Source organism: Eschrichtius robustus, chromosome 2 (genome assembly GCF_028021215.1).
Source record: "Eschrichtius robustus isolate mEscRob2 chromosome 2, mEscRob2.pri, whole genome shotgun sequence".
Classification (NCBI taxonomy): domain Eukaryota; kingdom Metazoa; phylum Chordata; class Mammalia; order Artiodactyla; family Eschrichtiidae; genus Eschrichtius; species Eschrichtius robustus.
In genome coordinates, this window is record NC_090825.1 from 108,991,128 (window position 1) to 109,006,787 (window position 15,660).

The 15,660-nt window shown below is 40.5% G+C and overlaps 1 protein-coding gene across 3 annotated transcripts in view; it reads left to right on the top strand.

Annotated features, from left to right (window-relative positions):
- Positions 1 to 4,724: 4,724 nt before the first annotated feature.
- Positions 4,725 to 15,660, top strand: part of CDC42SE2 (CDC42 small effector 2) — a 127,959-nt gene continuing 117,023 nt past the window's right edge. For all 3 annotated transcript variants that reach the window (XM_068535810.1, XM_068535812.1, XM_068535813.1), the window contains exon 1: positions 4,725 to 4,830. The gene's annotated coding sequence lies outside the window, so the exon portion shown is untranslated. The remainder of the gene's footprint in view (positions 4,831 to 15,660) is intronic.

A 15,660-nucleotide genomic window follows, 5' to 3' on the forward strand; every position in this document is an offset into this window, starting at 1 on the left:
CTAAGTTTGTTAACAAGTATGGAAAAGCTTTGTAGTTTTGACTCAGAACAGTAAAAATGAAATCTTCCCTCTGCCTTTCCTCCCTCTTTTGGTCCACTAGGCCAATTTAGATGTTCCTTTCAAGGAGCAATTTAAGTCTCTTTAGCTTTACACGAAGCTTAGTGTTCCTTCTCTGAACCCCAAGCAATTTACACATACTTATCATCCAAACCTGGACATACTGAGAACGAAAGTGGGCACAAATAACTATTAAGCCAGGACAAGAAGTGTCCCTGACAAACAAGGAAGTACGGTCATTCTACTTTGAGAGCAGTTATTTGCTAACTGTATGTCACTTTTCATTTAACTGTAAAGGCATTCTAGGTCTGGGCCTTATTTCTCTTAGCTTCCTTTGTTGCCTAGAACTGTGCCTGGCACATAGTGGTGGTAGAAGAAATGTTAGTGCTGTTTTTAAAATGTTCATTTAATTGCATGTAATACTATCTTGATGTAGAATTCAAACAATCCCATTTGGGGCCTATTATGAGCCATTTTCTCAGTATTACAAATATAGGGCAATGAGCTTAATTATATGCTTGTGTAATGATAATAGCTAGCATTTACCAGCACTGAGCATGTGCCAGGCCCAGGGCTAAGAACTCTGCTTGAGTTCTCTCATTGATTTCTTCCAACAACTCTTGGAGATAAGTACTGCTATGGTCCTATTAAATGAGAAGAAAAGACAGATTTAGAAAGATTAAGAACCTTGGTCAGTGTCACCCAGCTAATTCTGCATCAGAGTTTGAACTCCAGACTCTGACCCTATACACCATCTCCCCTATATGTGATAAGTAGCTGGTACTGAATTTTGGAAAGTAGTTAAAAAAATAATAGTATACTTTTAGGAAAAATCCATTTGCTGTAAACATTTTAAAGGAAAACTTAACTAAGTAAGAGATTGCATAATCAGGCAAGTGTGATAGCTGTGTGGGCTCATGAGTAGTGATAGCAGTTGGTTAGACCAACACATTGTTTGCTGTTGTCCTTGGTGTTAGTTAATGTTTCCATTTGTTAAGTTACAAATATACCATGTTAGTTTTGTTGAGATCGTTCTCTTGTTTATGGGCTAGTAAGGTGCAAGACATTTTATTTTGTACTGTAACAGTTGCATTTAACTTTAGCAGTATGTGGTTGAATTATGAACAGTGACTATTTTCTACTCTGTCCTTTTGAGATAAGTTTTTACTTGGTAACAATTTTAAGGACAGTACGGACACATCATAATATTGACTCCAGAAAAATTATTATGTGGTATTATTACAATTATTGTAATTATTAATTACAAACCATATTTTTTATTCCTTTTTTTTAGTTGTTAAATTTATTTATTTTTGGCTGTGTTGGGTCTTTGTTGCTGCGTGCGGGCTTTCTCTAGTTGTGGCGAGCGGGGGCTACTCTTTGTTGTGGTGCATGGGCTTTTCTCAACGCGGTGGCTTGTGTTGCTGCGGAGCACAGGCTCTAGGCGCACGGGCTTCAGTAGTTGTGGGATACGGGCTCAGTAGTTGTGGCTCGCAGGCTCTAGAGTGCAGGCTCAGTAGTTGTGGCGCACGGGCTTAGTTGCTCCGCGGCATGTGGGATCTTCCTGGACCAGGGCTCGAACCCATGTCCACTGCATTGGCAGGTGGATTCTTAACCACTGCACCACCAGGGAAGTCCCACAAACCATATTTTTACATTAATGAAATATATAGTTAATAGTTTTAAGAAATAAAAGCAGTCTATTGAATTTTATATAAAAATAATTTTATATAAAATTAAATAAAAGCAGTCTATTGAATTTTATATAAAAATAATCCAGATTGTAAGGGATCACCTGTAACCTTAAATAGTTTTAAATCAGAAAGGATAAATTAAGTATGTAAAGAGACTGTGCTATAAGTATTATACTGAACAAATAATTATATGCACACAGACTTTCATACAAAACGTATCCTTTGATTGAATGGAATTGTCTTCTTAATTGACTTTCTTTTTTCTACTGGCAAGAGGTATGTAGGAATAGCTATAGCAACTGAAATTAGATTTTATTAAGGTATTCAATCACGTGATGTGTTACAAACAAAATATGAAAAATCTGGAAATAAATGTTTACGTAATGAATACTTTTATGAATAAATGATAGGAAATGTTATTACTTAAGGCATTCACACAAGATGACTACATTTGTAATTCAAAGGAAGGATTACAAATGTATTTATCAAGTTCAGAAATTTTCTGGGGTTTTTTTGTCATAGGACTTAAAAAAATTTTTTTCTTTTTATTGGAGTTGATTTACAATGCTGTGCCAATCTTGGCTGTGCAGCAAAGTGACTCAGTTATAGACATAGAGACATTCTTTTTTTTATATTCTTCCATTATGGTTTATCACAGGATATGGACATTTTTAGCATTAAAATGCCTTTGAGTTTTACACCAGAAAGTTTTCTCTAATTTATCATGTTTGTCTTCTTCAGTGAAATAGAATACCATGATAGCAGTGGTTAGAAAAACTGCAGTGAATGTCAAGTTATCACTATACTCAGAGTAACCAGAAAATCAAAATGCTTATGTTATGATGTTGATAGGGATCTTATGGTTAACTGATAGAAATTGGAACCAAGAGGAAGTTTAAAATAAAAAATTGGTCATTTTTTGTTGCTTTGCACTTTTTATTACCTAGGAGACTTAAAATTTTTTTCATTTAGTCTAGGCAGTTGGGATACATCAGTTGAACAAAACACAAAATCCCATCTTCTATTGGGGAAGACAGACATTAAAAAATAAATATACAACAGATTATAAAGATTTTTGCAAGGTTTTAAGTGTCATGGGAAGAAAAGAAAAAGCAAGTTAGGAAGGACTGAGAGTTGGGTTTGGGGTGGTTACAATTTTAAATAGCGTGGTCAGGCTGAGCATCATTGTTAAGGGAAGATTTGATCAAGGAGTTAAAAGAGGTGAAGGTGGACACCAGGGAAGAATGTTACCGGCAGAGAAAAAACTCTGACAAAGTCCCTGTCTGGAGTATACAAGCAACTGGAGTCAGGGAGTAAAGCAAAAGGCAAATCCAAGGGCTTTGTAGAAATTGTAAAGACCTTTTTTTTTTTTTTTTAACATCTTTATTGGAGTATAATTGCTTTCCAATGGTGTGTTAGTTTCTGCTGTATAACAAAGTGAATCAGCTATACGTATACATACATCCCCATATCTCCTCCCTCTTGTGTCTCCCTCCCACCATCCCTATCCCACCCCTCTAGGTGGTCACAAAGCACGGAGCTGATCTCCCTGTGCTATGCGGCTGCTTCCCACTGGCTATCTATTTTACAACTGGTAGTGTATATATGTCCATGCCACTCTCTCACTTCATCCCAGCTTATCCTTCCCCCTCCCCGTGTCCTCAAGTCCATTCTCTACGTCTGCGTCTTTATTCCTGTCCTGCCCCTAGGTTCTTCAGAACCACTTTTTTTTTTTTTTTTTTAGATTCCATATATATGTGTTAGCATAAGGTATTTGTTTTTCTCTTTCTGACTTCCTTCATTCCGTATGACAGACTCTAAGGACCTTAGCTTTTACAATTTAGGAAATGGGGAGGCAATGGAAGATTTTGACCGGATGAGACAGGAGCTGACTTTTCTTGTAGGAGGATATTCTGATTGTTGTTTTGACAATAGACTGCGTTAATGGTGGGCAGCTAGACCATTTAGTAGGCCACCGAAGTATACTCGAGGCCAGAGCAGATGAAAGTGATGCAGGTGAGAAGTGGTCTGATTCTGGTTTATTTTGAGGGCACAACCAACAGACGTGCTTGACAGATTGGAGGTGCAGAGGAGAGAATGAGAGGAGCCAAGGATGACTCCAAAGTTTTTGACCTGAGTAACTAACTAGAAGGACTGGGGCATGGTTTTGAGTTGCTTTTTGAGCAAGGGAGACCTAACTCTAAATTTAGGGGGAAAAGAAAGCTAATGTTGCACTAATATAATCAATCAAGACGGGGAAGACGTACTATATTATATTCCAAATATTGTAGGGATTTTGGTGGAGGGTCGACTGCTAGATAAGGGCACTTTTAAGTGTTTCTGATTTCTGGGATATATAAAATATACAGGTAAGGGCTCAGAGATCCAGTAGACGAGTAATTTCACACATTTCAGATGCCAGGTGGGTGTTCTCAGCCTTAAGCCAGGTAATGACGGATTCAACAATTCTGATGTTTCCATTTAAAAAAAGGGGGAGGGTGGTTTGGTGATTTCAGGGCATCTATCTCTCAACTACTACTGAGAGACAGCCGGTCCCAGGGCTCAGCCACGACCCTCGCCCGCCTGGGAGCGTTCCCACTTCCAGCGCAGGCGCCGTCTGGGGAGGGGGCGCGAGCTCTTGCTGCCGGCTGCCGGGCTGAGAGTGGGGAGGGGCTCCCGAACGTTCCCACCCAGCCCCGATCGCCATCTTCCGGCGCGTTCTTTCCCGCGCGGACTCCAACCCCAGCTCTCTGCCTTCTTCTCGCCGGGGAAGGGGTTTCTAGCCCGCGGAGCTCGCGGGCAGTGCGCGTCGCTGAGGTGCGGGGCAGAGTCCATCCCCAAGGCAGGGTACGGGGCGGGGCCGGCGTGGCGGCAGCTGTGCGGCGGCGCGACCCTCCCGCTGCTCCCGGAGCGCGCGCCGCCTCTTGCCCCGCCTGCGCGCGAGCCAGGGCGTGGAGGGAGGGGCCAGGAAGCGGCGAGCGCGCCGGGGAGCGCAGCTGCGAGCGGGGGGGGGCAGCAGCCGCGGAGCCGGCCCCGAGAGCGGCCGCGGCCGGAGCGAGCGGCGGAGACAAAGACTACGGTGAGTGCATCTCCCGCCGGGGTCGCGCTTCAGGCCTCCTACCTTGCTCTCGGGGCCCCTTGGGCGGGGACCCGAAGCCCCTAACCCCCGCCACCTAGGGCTTCGGGGCGAGTGCGGCCCTGCCCTGCCCGCTGCGGTCTGTGGGCTGAGCCTGCGGCTCCATTTTCAGGTCTGGGCGAGGTCCTCATGCGGACCCTGCCTTTGGTTTTCCTTCCATTCCTTCTGGAAAATGGTTACATACTCTGTTCCGGATTCAAGACAGGCGGGCGGCTGAGAGAGCCCACCGGCCCCCCGTTGTAAAATGGAAATGAAGAGCCCCCTCCCCCCCAACTTTGCCCGTCTGGAAGTCGGGAGGGTGGCGCTAGGGGCAGGCGGAGAGGGCCCGGGTCCTCCAGGTGAGTTTCGGAGGGGCGGGGACCGCCAGCTCGGGAGCCGGACTCTTGCCTGGGGCGTCCGGCGCGTTCCGCACGCGGGTCTCGCCGCGGTACTTTGGGCCCAGGAGAGAAAGCCCTGACCACCTCGGAGGAGGAACTCGTCCTACTCTTACAGGTTGTTTTACCCAGCGCTTGCTCCTTTAGTTGTGATTTTTGGTAACGGGTGTGGTAGTTAGCGGCTCGCTGATGCCGCATTAATAGGTGAAAAGGAGCCTCGATGGGCTGACTTAATGTGTACATAAAACAACACTGAGATTCCTCTTTAGCTGCTCTTATTTTGAGTAATAAGCTTTTGAAGGAGAATTTGATGCTAATGTTCAGTTTACAAAATTAACGTTTTGTTAAAGGGCTTGACGTATAGTAGATGCTCAATAAAATACTTGAATGAAAAAATGAATCTTGAAACGTCAGAGAAAGCTGATCTCATATCTAGTACAATTTAGGCACATACCCTCTTGATTCAAGTTAAAGAAAAAATTGGCAAACACGTTATTTTGGCTTATATGCTTGATTTTTGTTTTCATTCAACATACACATACTGTTGAAAAATCAGTTATTTTCAATATTAGGAGCATAGAAAATGCATTTGAAATTTCTCATTTTGAGGAAAGTTGGTAGACATTTTGATGTTTCTTAAAAATCAACCATATTGATCTAATTTTCTTTTGAAAGAATGGAGAAGATAAAGAAGAGGTGCTTGTACTCTGTTTGGTTCTTTTGAGACCCTGCTTTCCATTTCATTATGAATAAAGAATTTTATGTGCTTTTGAGGGACTCTGGCATGGTCTTGAGTTGCTTTTTGAGCAAGGGGGAACTTTAAGGGAAAAAAGAAAGCTAATGTTGCAGTAATATAATTAAACCTCACCACTTACTCAGCAGATATTCATTAAGCACCTATTATATGCTGGCACCTGTGCTGGCTGCTGATTTCCTAGGGGCAAACAAAACCCACAATTATCTTTTTCTTAACCTGAGCCTGAGGTTCTTTCCTCATTATGGATGTTGCAAGGACAGACTGTCTTATACCCCTAGTGCCTATTTAAAATTGGGAAAGATGGCAGGTGAACAGCAGGAAGTGTAGATCCATAGCAGTCTATTTAAAGGTTAATAAGTAACTTTATAGGGCTAAGATCATTGGGTTACGTTTTCATATTGTCAGTTTAATAAAATCTTTTTTTAATGAAGAGAGGAAGAAGTTTAACAAACTAGTATTTTTATTCTCTCTCCCATATTAGGTGTTTTTGGTACAGTGTATGTATTGAAAAGTAATGTACTTCTGGTTCTGTTTTCTGTAAATAATCTTTGCCGTACAACATGTTCTGTTGTTAAAAATCTCCTAGGAGAAACAGTGGATTCCTTTTCTATAAGAAGTGTTTTTAAATAAAGCACCTTTTCAGAAATTTTATTTTGGCCTTTTATTCATCATTTACAAATAGAATATTGACTTGATAGTACTGAGAAGTGAAGAACTGTTAGTAATGATTTGTAGTTCCATATTTGAATTATACCTCTAGTATTAAAACTGTGGTAAAACTGCTTACTAAAAAGAGGATGATTTGTAGTATTGCACTTATTAATTCTGAACCTAAGGTTGTGTTGTCTGTTTTTATCTTATTTACATATGATAAAAAGTACTTGGATTCTTCAGAAGTCCAAATTAATGCGCTCCAAAGTCAGTCTTGATCATTACAGAATAATGTATTGATAGATTAATAATTTTTTTACAGATAACTTTTGAATATATAAATTTATTTAATTTATTTTTGGCTGCATTGGGTCTTTGTTGCTGCGCACGGGCTTTCTCTAGTTGTGGCGAGTGGGGGCTACTCTTCATTGCAGTGTGCGAGCTTCTCATTGTCGTGGCTTCTCGTTGCGGAGCACGGGCTCTAGGCACGCGGGCTTCAGTAGTTGTAGCACGCAGGCTCAGTAGTTGTGGCGCACAGGCTTAGTTGCTCCATGGCATGTGGGATCTTCCCGGACCAGGGCTTGAACCTGTGTCCCCTGCATTGGCAGGTGGATTCCTGACCACTGTGTCACCAGGGAAGCCCCTAACTTTTGAATTTAGGTGGACACTTTTGACCTGTTAACAGCTTATGCATTGTTGAAGATGATGTGTGCATTCAAATAGAACTTTAAGATTTTTAGGGCTTCCTTGGTGGTGCAGTGGTTAAGAATCTGTCTGCCAATTCAGGGGACACGGGTTTGAGCCATGGTCCGGGAAGATCCCACATGCCGCGGGCAACTAAACCCGTGCGCCACAACTACTGAGCCTGCACTCTAGAGCCCGGGAGCCACAACTACTGAGCCCACGTGCCACAGCTACTGAAGCCCGTGCCCTAGAGCCCGGGCTCCGCAGCAAAAGAAGACGCTGCATTGAGAAGCCCGCGCACCTCAACGAAGAGTAGCCCCCCACCCCCCGGCTCCTCGCAACTAGAGAAAGCCTGCGTGCAGCAACGAAGACCCAACACAGCCAAAGATAAATAAATACAATAAAAATAAACTGCAAAATGTCATTAAAAAAAAAAGATTTTTACACTTACTGGCTAATAGTTTTTTATGGTTCCTATGAATAAGGAAAGTAATCCCTTAAATTTTAGTGGTAGAGAGTTGTGATAGTTTTTCTTTAAATATATATTTCTTGTAGGAAGAGTGACTTGATAACGTACACCTGTGTGTTCCTTGTAGTCTGTTGTTGATGAGAAACCTAATAACGTAATAGTGAAGATTAGAACAATGTAAGCCTTATATGTTGAATAAAAAGCGCTTGGCATATTTTATTTGGGTAAGAATTTCATCAGGGTTTTTGACAGTCAACAGCGTCAAGACATGTTAAAGTAATTTTTCCAAGAAATTAGAACCTGTAATGACTTTTTTTTTTGTACTTAAAAAAAATACCGTGTTTTCAAGGCATTATTACTACCTTGGAGTAGTTCATAATGTTTTAAGGCTGAATAAATTCGAGGATCATTCCATTTTATAATTGTTGGAATATTCTAAGTGTGTTTATGCTTTCTTCATCAGGGTATGTGTGTTTATTGTTGGGGCTGGTTGTCTTTTTTTTTGTAATATCCTTTAGAATAATTTAGAAAGCGTGTCCTTTATCAGATGTAATTAATAAAGTGATTAAGAATGATACTGGTATGACATATTGTAGCTGTGCCCATATTGCCTGTATAGATTGTGGAAGACTGTTAATTAACATTTGTAAAATGCTTTAAACTGATTTCTCACATTTACTCAGTAAGATAGGTTTCTATTATGTTTTTATGTCCCAGTTATCTCTCTTTATCATGAAAGTGTTTAGATTTCTCATCTGCTTTAGGATGAGTCTGGGATATTTTGTTAAGGCTTCATAAGACTTCTCTCAGTTGCAAATGCATATTAGTTTTCATCTATTTCAGTGTTCTTAATCTGAGTTCTCATGAAAGTAATATTTTAACATTTATTGAATGTTAAATGTTAATAAATAAAGTTTTAGATCTGTCTCAGAGGGAGACGTGTACTTACCCTTAATAGTTAGGTGAGGGCATTTATTCTGATTTTTTTTCATACTACCTGGAAAAACTTGGAATTTAGTTTATTAATTATTAACTTTATGCGTTCTGCTACCTCAGTTCAAAGCTTAAGTATACTTGAACCTTTCTATAATACTAACAAATAATGAACAGAGGAAGACTTAGCTGAAACTGCTCTGGGACCCCATCCAAAGGGAGTTTTTGAACTGAAAGCCAAAAAATTTGGTAATGAGTTGTCTTTATCATGACACCATAAAATAACCTGCAAACCTATTTTAGTCAAAATGGATTATAGTAAAACAAACTCCCTCTTTTTCCTAGAAAGCATTAGATAACTCTATGTTAAATTTAGGTGTGTTTGAAAATGACGGAATGATGAGCACTATTTCCATTTTGTAGCTTACTCACTTAGAAATTCATGATAAGACTTTTTTTTTAGTCTTATAATTTATTAACGAGTATTGATTTTAAATGTGTTTAAGCTTGTAATTCACAAAGTTAGAAAAATATGAAAACAATTCCAAGAAAAGGAGAAAACTAAGATTTCTTATTAAATCTTTAGGATTGAATTTTTGTAAGCATCTCGTACTAAACCAAAATCATTTTGTTTCATTCGACTTAATCTACTTTCACTTTTTTGCTCAATAAAGCAAAAATGAATTTTTTGTATATTCAGCATTGTGTATGTTTAGCACCTAATAGATAGTGGGAGCCCATGGATGTTTGTGGAACTGAAATGGATGGGACTTGATAAGGGTTTAAGGGGAAAACAGCTTGCTTTCTCTCAGTGTACCTTCAAAGCCTCCCTGTAGATTGTCTTTCCCTGACTTTCCAGCTCTTAGGAAGACCAGATAACTTTTCTAGGGGTAAAAAGTCTTCTGCTCATTTGTCAGTAATAGTCTTATTTTAGTCATTAGAAGGTGCAGTTCAGAATAATAATGTGTTCAAACTCTTACACAATATAGAACTTTTTTTCATAGCTCAGAACTGCTTCAGAGCAAGAAGCCTGCTTTGGAGGAAGAGTCCTGAGAAGCTTTCTTTTTACTTTGCCAGCTCCTCTTTAGTATGCTGTCAGATTCACCTGTCCAGGGTCCAGTTCAGTGGGGAAAGAGGATTGGGGGAAAAGGTATGGTTTTAATGTGGCTCCTCCTATTGTGATCTGGCAGCTGTGCCTTCTGAGTTGGACAGGTTGTTTAAAGCTGACTCTGGAGGAATGCTGGAAATGGTTTTCTTGGGGATTCCATGTCTGGGAACCTCCAGCTGTAATTCCTGTGATATAATTCTTCTTCTCCAGTCCCTTAGCCTTCTAGTTGCCCTCATGTGCAGGCTCAGTGTGCCTGGCAGAGGTTTTGCTTTACTCTTTAAGGTAGTTCTGTTACATTTTAACCAGACCTGCCTGTACTTTATTAAGATTATTTCACAGAACACAGTTTCAAGCATTCCATCAGGGTTTCAGTTTCCTATCTTTCCAGTTCCTTCTGTCAGGCACCCCACCTGAACTGTACTTCTGTGTCTGGGACCTGTTGTACAATCCATTGCTGCTACTCCCTTTTTTAGCGTCCCAACACCCCCTTCCTCCATTTCCTTGCTTGATTATTTATCCTGCTTTGAATCCATAGTCCACTGTTAAAATTTCTCCCCTTTATAAAGCCTCAGTTCTCTTTTAGCACCTCTCCCTTCATGTACTTACTTGGTAACCACCAACCCCCCAATCCAGTTCTCCATCCAGTCCAGCTGATACCTGGCAGTTGAGTGTGAATTGAGGAAGACACACCTGTGCTGACGTGTTCTCCTTTCGTGTCGGCCAAGGAGGGTCCTTCGTGCTGTCCACAGTCCTTTAACCATAGTATCAATCAGTCCCTGGTTGAATCACTCTGCCAGTCCCCTAAATGACAATTTTACACCTCTCCTCAAACCTCTAGTGCCTCTTTTCTTTTCTTCATTTTCAGCTGATGACCTTGTTTCCTGTATATTAAAAATGAAAGCACTCAGGAGAAAACTTTTGTATGTCTCCTTGCATCTGTACCCAGACTCTATGCATTTCCTACTGTGCTATGACCATCACCTCTCTCACCCTTGGTTCTGTCCCCCTCCTGTCAGGGACTTTGCTTTGCCTCAGGATTCATCCCATTCTCCTGCCTGCCAATGAGCTGCCTCATCAGTGTTTCCCATTTGTATTGGATTATTCCTATCAGCATATAGATATGCTGAAATATCTTCCATCTTTATTTTTTTTAATATTTATTTATTTTATTTATTTTTTGGCTGCATCAGGTCTTAGTTGCGGCATGCGGGATCTTTCGTTGTGGCGCATGGGCTCATCATTGTGACATGCGGGCTTCTCTCTAGTTGTGGCCTGCGGGTTTTCTCTTCTCTAGTCGTGATGCGCAGGCTCCAGGGCACATGGGCTCTAGTGGGTGTAGTTTGCAGCAAGAGGGCTCTAGTTGAGGCGCGCGAGCTCAGTAGTTGTGGTGCGTGGGCTTATTTGCCCCGCGGCAGGTGGGATCTTAGTTCCCTGACCAGGGATTGAACCCACGTCCCCTGCATTGGAAGGTGGGTTCTTTACCACTGCATCACCAGGGAACTCCCTCCCATCTTTAAAAACAAACCTATCCCAATAGCACATCTTTCTTCAGCTACTGTTCTTCAAGAGTTGTTATTTGTGGTCACCAGTACTCCCTCTCTGCCTTGGATCCACTGCAATTGGTTTTTTTTCTCTTCCATGCTACATTAACAGCTCTTGTGAGATTGCTTACTAGTGACCTCCTTGGTGACAAATTCCCCAGCCAGTTCTCAATCCTAATCTCACTGGATGTAGCAGCAGAAGCATTTGAAGTGGTTGGTAATTTTCTTTTCTTTGAAACCTTTCTTTCCTTTGTTTCTGGGGCACTTCTGCTTATTTTCAGTTTCTTTTGCTGGTTCCTTTTGGTTGCCCCAGCTTCTGAAAAGTAAGGCAGTGTCCTGAGCTCTATGTTTAGACCTCTTCTGTATTTATACATAGTCTCCTGTGATCTCATCCTATTCTCTAGCTAGAATTATTATATTTCAAACTAAAAATGTTATCTCTCTCCTGGATCTCTTTCCTAACCTTCAGACTTATATACCCAGCTGCCTAGTCAACATTTTCAATTAGACATCCCAAATTTAACCTGTCAGCACTGAACTCCTCATCCTCCTTCCTCCTTCCCCCACCCCAAGGATTGTTCCTATTCCAGTTTGCCTCATTTTATTAAATGTCAACTCCATCTTTGTTTCTCTGACTGTAACTTTATAGACACTCTTGATTCCTCTTTCTCACACATTCACATGTAATTCAAAATAATGTATCATGAAAGTATGTCCTTTATTTACCTTAAAATCTACTTTAAGAATAAATATGATCACAGCTTGCTGTCTTCAACTGCTGCCCCCACCCCGCCCCCGCTGTGCAACCATCCTCTCTTGCCTGTTGTTATTTTAGTCATCTCCTTTCTGGTCTCCGTCTTGCTTCTGCTCTTCTCTGTTCTCAACACAGCAACCAGGGCAGTCCTTTTGAAATGAAAGTCCGATTATTTTACTCCTGTGTTCAAAACTCTTTGGTGGTTTTTCGTATCATTTCGAGTAAATGCCAGAATATAACAGTGCCTACCAGGTCCTCCATCATCTGTGTGGCTGGCCTCTCTGATTACATGTCCTACTCGTTTCTCCTTGGCTTATCCCATACCAGGCACGTACCTTGTACCTGCTGGGTACAGTCTTGCTTTAATGTCCCTAGGGAAAGAGCTTTGTTGTTTTCACTTCAAAATCCCCAGTATTCTGCACATGGTGGGTGCTCACATTTGCTAAATAAATGGCTGCTTGTTATTCATGTCTTTGATAACAGCTTATGTGTATGTTTTTCTAACTAAAAGTATTTCAGTTAAAAGTATTTCACCTAAAACCATATAGTCCCATAAGAAGTAAAAACAAATTTAGATACAAGAGAAAATGGTAAGTTTGAAGTCAATTTTTGTGTATAGAAAGTGAAAAATGGTAAAGGACAGAGGAGGTGAGAAAAGAATGAAGAGAGGTAAGGTAAATGGAATAAAGAAAAGGAAAGCCTGATTTGGAAGTAGGGTGCCACTTAAAAAAATTTTTTTTTTTTCCCTGCCCCATATTTCTCTTTAGGCTTTGTTTCTTGAATTCTAAGTCTTGTTGATTTACATGGGTGTAGACGCTGCAAGTTGGATTGCACTTACCTTTTCTTTATCAGGGGTGTGGGTTCAAATGAGATTCAAAACCAAAACTTAATTGCTTTTCAATTGCCAAACTCCTTTCATTAAAGAAAAGCAGTTGCCATTACCAAGAAAGTAGTGTACCTGGCGATATTCTTAGCATTTCTTGTTTTTTTGTAGAACGCTCAAACAGAAATCTCATAGTTTGAGGGAGGGATGTTTGGGGTACAAAAATTTGTTACCGTACCTTGTCCTTTCAGTACTGCACTGCCTGTTTATTCCCCCCTCAAAAGAGAGGGGTGCCTATATCAGCACAATTATTGTAGTTCTGTGGTAAAGTAGCAGCTAGCTACATTAATGTATACAAGTCTATTGAGTAATAATTATTATATGCATATTTGTGCTCTTAAATGAAAAAAACTGAATATATTTAAACTTCAGCTTAACTGGTATTTAGGTAGGAAATGAAAGTGCAAGAGAAATTAATAATATGCAGACTTTAAGTATTTCATTCTGCTGAGACAAGATTTTTTTTTTAATTTTTTTTTTCTGAGTTATAGGTCTCATTTCGTGTTGGTTGAAAGATATCCTTTAAATAAATTATTGAAATAGGTGGCTTAGAAGTTCCTGAATGAATAGTTTTTTATGTGCAAGCATAAATTATTCTCCATAAACCAGTCTAAACATTTCCCTGTTTTTTTTTTTTTTCAAATGACATTTAAAATTTTTTTTCTTTGTGGTTTTTTTGGCTGCGTCAGGTCTTAGTCGCAGCATGCGGGATCTTTCATTGTGGCGAGCAGGCTTCTCTCTAGTTGTGGCATGCGGATTTTTCTCTCTCTAGCTGTGGCGCAGGCTCCAGAGTGTGTGTGCTCGTGTAGGCACGCTGGCTCTCCTGTTGAGGTGTGCAAGCTCAGTAGTTGTGGTGCGTGGGCTTAGTTGTCCCATGGCGTGTGGGATCTTAGTTCCCCAACCAGGGATTGAACCTGCGTACCCTGCATTGGAAGGCAGATTCTTCACCACTGGACCACCAGGTAAGTCCCTTCCCTGTTTTTGTGTAATATGTAGTAATTTTTTTTTTTTTAATTTGTTTACTTATTTATTTTTGGCTGTGTTGGGTCTTCGTTTCTGTGCGAGGGCTTTCTCTAGTTGCGGCAAGCGGGGGCCACTCTTCATTGCGGTGCGCGGGCCTCTCACTATCGCGGCCTCTCTTGTTGCGGAGCACAGGCTCCAGACGTGCAGGCTCGGTAATTTGTGGCTCACAGGCTTAGTCGCTCCGCGGCATGTGGGATCTTCCCAGACCAGGGCTCGAACCCGTGTCCCCTGCATTGGCAGGCAGATTCTCAACCACTGCGCCACCAGGGAAGCCCTAATATGTAGTAATTTATATCTTGATTGTCTTGTCTGATGGACTTTTATGTGGCCATAATGTGGGCTTAATTTTCATGATCACAGAGGTGTGGACATGTATGTATTTGTATGTATCTTCACCGTTTTTGTAATATGCAAATATAAGTTAACTTGTATATGCTTGTTACTATAACTCCTAAACAATAATATCTATAAATCAGACTTGATATTTTATTTTTCTTTCAGGTTACAGTATGAAATTAAATATAATTTTTAATATGAAAACAGATGGCTATTATAATTTTTTAAAAGTTTACTTACATACTATGTAGTGTCATTTTAGATGACATGCACGCAAATGTTTTCCTACAGTATTGAATTTATCGTTCTACACTTTGTAGACTAATTAGGTCATCTTCATTAGAATTTGACATTGACCTACCTGAATTCATATGTTAGCATTTCATGTATGAAATAACCATCTTGGATAAATAAGATAATATTTCTGAACTGATGTGTGGTCCTGCCACTACATTTATTTCAGCTATATTCATAGTTTGAGACCTATCATACTTACTCTTCCTTAATTTCATAATGTTCTGCATAGATTGTGAAGTAACCAGAGTGATTATATTCAGAAAAGTTAATAAAATTAATAGGCTTTGACTTAAGTCTCCTAAGGGGTCATTAAAATAATGCTTTAAAGTATGCATTCATTCATTTAACATTTATCAGACTACTATATGAAATTGTTTCCAATCCACTCAGAGTAAAATACAAACTAAGTCCACTCAGTAAAATACAAACTATACTCATCCAGAAAATACAGTCTCACACTCTGTGTATATGATATGGCCCTGACAGCCTCTCAGGAGTATTTCATCTTTGATCACTAAGTTCTAGCCACATTAGCATTCATTTTCTCAAACATGCCATGCTTGTTCTTGCCCTGTTAAGGCTTTTACACTCGTTGTTTCCTCTGTCTGAAATAGTCTTCCCAGATCTTAGCAAGGTTGGCCTCTTATCTTTCAGATCTCAGCTTAAATATCGACTCATTTCTTTACCACTCAGTTTAAAATAGCCCCTGCCCCCCACTGCTGTTTTGCTTTCTTAACAGCGTAAGTAGGAAACTGGATAATTCGGGCGAAAGCTTGTTTTAGAAAGGATGAGATCAGACTATTAGGTGGAACCAGTGGTGTGTTGGAGCTGGTGAACTGATTGTGTGCATCTCTCCAGCTCCACATTCAGTGATGGTGTGTTGGCAGCTTGAAACTGGCTACAATGGGACTATTTACAACATGGGAATTGGCAAAAGCTACAAACCAGGGCCTTTTTTCCAGA